At 44.2% G+C, this 5,424-nt stretch overlaps 1 pseudogene; it reads right to left on the minus strand.

Moving 5' to 3' along the window:
* Positions 1-3,885: 3,885 nt before the first annotated feature.
* Positions 3,886-4,812, minus strand: LOC100604324 (annotated as a pseudogene).
* Between the last annotated feature and the right edge of the window lie 612 nt (positions 4,813-5,424).

Consider the following 5,424-nt stretch of genomic DNA (forward strand, 5'->3'; position numbering starts at 1 on the left):
ATCTCTAAAGTGGAGTTATTTTTCTTTCTATACCCAGCCATATAAAATTAAGACAACTCACTGAAATATAATGACTGATGTTTTGAAAAATAAACAGCTAAAGTAAAGCTACAGCAGTTTTAGTAATGTACTGTTTTATTTTAGGTGATGGGAAAACCAAAAGTTATACAACTATTTATGAGGTTCAATGATGAAAGTAACACATTATTTAAAAAATTAAGATAATCTGAGTAATCATTATAGTATGGAATTTAAAATTAGAGGCAAGGTGAAGTGGCTCACACTTGTTATCCCAGCACTTTGGGAGGCCAAGGTGGGCAGATCACTTGAGGTCAGGAGTTTGAGACCAGCCTGGCCAACATGGCGAAACCCTGTCTCTACTAAAAATATAAAAATTAGCTGGGCATGGTGGCACTCACCTGTAATCTCAGCTACTCGGGAGGCTGAGGCAGGAGAATCGTTTGAACTCTGGAGGCAGAGGTTGCAGTGAGCTGAGATCATACCACTGCACTCCAGCCTGGGTGACAGAGCAAGATTCTGTCTCAAAAAAAAAAAAAAAAAAAAAAGAAAGAAAGAAAGAAAGAAAGGAAAAGAAAAGAAACGAATTTAGAATTTAGAATCAGAAGACTTTAATTCCTGGTTCTTCCAGTGATCAGCTGTGTGACATTGGACAAGTTAGTTACGTAAATCTCAGTGTGCAACATTGGGCTAATGACAGTAACTACCTGATAAGATTGACACAGACATTAAAAAATAATAAATAGGCATTCCATGTATCAAAGCTCAGGCTGCCATAACAAAATATCATAGACAGGGTGACTTAAACAACAAAAATGTATTTCTCACAGTTCTGTAATCTGGAAGTCCAAGATCAAGGTGGCCACAAGGTGGTTTCATTCTCAGACCAATTCTCTTGGCCAGCAGATGGCAGCCTTCTCGCTGTGGGCTCACATGGCCTCTTATATGCCTGTGGGGAAAGAGAGAGGGCTCTCTGGTATATCTCTTCGTGTAAGGACACTATCTATCCAGAGTCCCATCCTTCTGACCTCATTTAACCTTAATTACCTCCTTATAGGCCCTATCTTCAATTATAGTCACAGTTGGGGGTTAAGGCTTCAACATATCAATTTGGGGGTGACACAGTTCAATCTGTAATACCTTGGTAATATTAGTATCAGATATTTTAAGGCAGCCACAAGACTAGGTGCAGTGGCCTGTAATCTCAGCACTTTGGGAGGCCGAGGCGGGCAGATCACCTGAGGTAGAGAGTTCAAGACCAGCCTGACCAACATGGAGAAACCCCGTCTCTACTAAAAATACAAAATTAGCTCATGCCTGTAATCTCAGCTACCAGGGAGGCTGAGGCAGGAGAATCGCTTGAACCCGGGAGGTGGAAGTTGTGGTGAGCTGAGATTGTTCCATTGCACTCCAGCCTGGGCAACAAAAGCAAAAATCTGTCTCAAAAAAAAAAAAAAAAAAAAAAAAAAGGCAGCCACAGTACTTCTTCCATGCGTGTTTGTTGTTTTTTATTGGCCTGACAGAAAAACCCATGAGAAATAAAAATGAAATACTAAGCCCCTCAACTCACTGAATGGACCCCCTCTTGGTCCAGGGGACCCCACAGTAACCTTGGAAACTGAGTTCTTGGCCATGACGGCATGGGGTCAGACACACTTCAATGTGCCCATCCCTTGCTGGCCACCATTAGGCTTTCTTTCCTAAGAGCGAAACAGAAACCAGTCTTTCAAATGATTCCACCGCTATTGACCAACCTGACACTGCCCCTCCTTTTTGCCTGATAAGAGACCACGGACCATGGACTCTACAAGGAATGTGCAGTTGAGATTTTTGTGTCCTCTGGTTCACCTTTTGAAGTCAGAAGGCTGAACACTCCGCCCTCCGATCATGCTAACACGGCCATTTTCTGAGCATGAATCCCTTGGAGAAGCCGGAAGCTTTATTGCTCATGCACATGTTTCCTCTTTCATAAAGATTCATGACTTCTCCTGTAGCTTATTAAACACGTATATTCAACCACCTCATTCAGCATATATTCTTGTTCCTGTTGCCCCTCCCTCAAAATGTCTGTTTCTGGCTTCCCAGCCTGTCAGATGGCCACCCTGCAGGCTGCAACCTTTTCCAAATTTATGAGCCTTGTCATTCTTCAGTTGACAACCATAATCCCTATGCCATAACTTCCACTGCATGAAAATTATATTGATAGGTGTAACCAAAATAAAGAGAATCTTCTCATGTATTTTATTAAGTTATGTAATTAGAGGTATGTGGAATTTTTCACTCTGCTTTCTCATGAAACAAAGCATAATCATTATTTCAATGCTCCTACAAAATAGTTATAATCACCACTGTCATGTCTTAATGTTTTACAGTTGGAATAGTAAAAACTATGTCCCTGTAATATACTAAAAAGTTTTAAGTGCTTACCTAAGAGTATCCTTTAATGAAAGATGTTTGTTCAGGTTTCTGCCTCAGCCTCTGAGTAGCTGGGATTATAGGCATCCGCCACCACACCCGCCTAATTTTTGTATTTGTAGTAGAGACGAGGTTTCACCATGTTGGCCACGCTAATCTCAAACTCCTGACCTCAGGTGATCTGCCTGCCTTGGCCTCCCAAAGTGCTGGGATTACAGGTGTGAGCCACTGCACCTGGCCCATTGTACCATTTTCTTACTATGAAGATGTTTAAGTTATTTTTATTTGAACTTCCTGGGCAATAAAAATAATAAGTTACAGTTTTAAACACTGCTATATGTATTTACATATTATATGTTTTGAGAAGGCAATGAATGACAGATCACATCAGTTTATACTTTTACCACAGCAGTATGAGCTGCCATTTCCTGATACCCTCACAAATACTGATCATTATTGTTCCTTTCTACTCTCTGCCAAACTGGCAAATGGAAAATTACTTAACATTTTTATTTGCCTTTCTTTGGTTTCTATTGAGTTCAACTTTTTTTTTTTTTTTTTAAGATGGGGTCTCGTTCTGTTGCCAGGCTGCAGTGCAGTGGCGCGATCTTGGCTCACTGCAACCTCCACCTCCTGGGTTCAAGCAATTCTCCTGCCTCAACCTCCCAAGTAGCCGGGACTATAGGCACCCACCACCAAGCCTGGCTAATTTTTGTATTTTTAGTAAAGACAGGGTTTCACCATGTTGGCCAAGATGGTCTTGATCTCTTGACCTCGTGATCTGCCCGCCTTGGCCTCCCAGAGTGCTGGGATTACAGGCGTAAACCACCGTGCCCGACCTGAGTTCAACTTTTTTCACACTTCTTGTTGTCCACCCAAGGTTTCATTTGTACAATACAGATCTCTGATTAGTAGGGTTTTGTTAAGTACATGATGATATCTGCAATCTTGGGAAAGGGACTTTATGGGAGGTAACTTCACTATTCCTAAAACCTCCCAACTTGATTTTTCTTTTACTCAAAGTATTATTAAATCCCACACTGACCCTGCACTGCAGCATCCTGAGAAAACTCCACCTGCACCTTCTGGGTGTGACACAATTCCTACATTCCATTGTCAGGCAGATAGTGAAGATTACTTGGTACTAGGTGGGGGGATGTTTTATAGGAATTCCTGGGCTTCAATTTAATCCAATGTTGAATGCCAAACCCTCCAAGGTGACACTTCCTCTTTCATCATGTGGACTTTTCATCCTTTAATCTTCTTCTAGTGTGTTGCTGTGTAACCCTCCTTGACTGAATAAACAGTTAGGACTCTTATTTCTCAACTCAGGGAGAATTCCTGTTACCTGATGTCTGAATTTGTCAGAAGTCTCACCCAGCCTATTATAATCAATCTTTATTTTAGAAGCCGTTCTTTTTTCTTTTTTTCCCCCCACAGGCTTAATTCACTTTATTTTTTGTGTATAAAACCCTGTGTTGTAGCCACAGCTGGAGCCTGGGTCCTCTGCATGGAGACACTGGCGTCGGCCTTGACCAAGTGGTCAGTGAATTCCTGATAGGGAGACTTGGTGAATACAGGCTCCTTCCAAAGGTCGGGGGTCAGGTAGCTCTAGGTCTTAGAGCTGTAGGGTCAAAGGTGGCCTTGGCGAAGTTGCCCAGGGTGGCAGTGCAGCCCCAGGCTGAGGTGTATCAGTCATCCATACCAGCCATCATGAGCAGCTTCTTCGGCACAGGCGCCGAGACGATGCCAGTGTCCCTGGGCGCGGGGATGAAGCGCACCAGCACAGAGCCGCAGCGGCCTGTCACCTTGCAAGGGACGGTGTGGGGCTTGCCGATCTTGTTCCCCCAGTAGCCTCTGCGCACGGGGACAATGGAGAGGTTGGCCAGGATAATGGCCCCGCGGGTGGGAATGGCCACTTCCTTGGAGCACTTAACACCCAGACCGACGTTGCAATTGTAGTCCCCGATGGCAACAAATGCTTTGAAACTGGTGCGCTGGCCGGCGCGGGTCTGCTTCTGCACTGGCATAATCTTCAAAACCTCGTCCTTGAGAGAGGCCCCCAGGAAAAAGTCAATGATCTCAGATTCCTTGATGGGCAGGGAGAAGAGATAGATCTCCTCTAGGGACTTGATCTTCATGTCCTTGACCAGGAGGCCCAGCTTGGTAATGGGCGTCCACCCCTTATCCTTGGCCTTGACTTCGCGAGCTCCGCAGCCTGGGCCCTGGCCCGGTCCACGGCCAGGTCCACGGCCGCGACCCCAGACCGGATGCCACTGCGGAAACCTCCGCGGAAACCTCCGCGGGAACCACCGCAGTTCCCCATCCCAGGGGCCCCCGGGGCTTCCGGGCCCCCGCTGCACCGGCGTTATCCGCCATTTGGTGTTTTCTCGGAGAAGACGTAGAGGCTGTTCTTGTTCGTTATCACTACTTAACATCCTTTGTTTTAGAAGCTCTTCTATGTTCCCATCACCACGTAACTTCCTTTGTTTTAGAAGCTCTTCTATGTTCCTCATCCCTACGTAACATCCTTTGTTTTAGAAGCTCTTCTATGTTCCTCATCCCTACGTAACTTCCTTTGTTTTAGAAGCTCTTCTATGTTCATCACTATGTAACTTGTTTGTTTTAGAAGCTGTTCTATGTTCGCCATCACGACGTAACATCCTTTGTTTCCTGTTCTTAATGGCTTTCAGAGAAAACCCGCAGTCAGAAGCACACCGGCATCCACTTTCGGCTGCCCTGCCTGAATATGACATGGATGGGTGTGACCAACATTGAGTCTTCAGGAGGCTCGGTTTGGTAACTTAGGCATAGTTAATACATCCACATCATTTTTCTAAATTCTATGTTCTTTCATCTCTTTCTCCACATTTATTCATCTAAAAATGGTGGGAGAGGTTCAAAATTTTTTTTAAAAAACACACTGAAGAATAGTGAGCCTTCTTCATTTGGAATTCATCCCAGTGTTAAAACAAATGAAAGAATATTGTG

The sequence above is a fragment of the Nomascus leucogenys genome, chromosome 4 (genome assembly GCF_006542625.1).
Source record: "Nomascus leucogenys isolate Asia chromosome 4, Asia_NLE_v1, whole genome shotgun sequence".
Lineage (NCBI taxonomy): Eukaryota > Metazoa > Chordata > Mammalia > Primates > Hylobatidae > Nomascus > Nomascus leucogenys.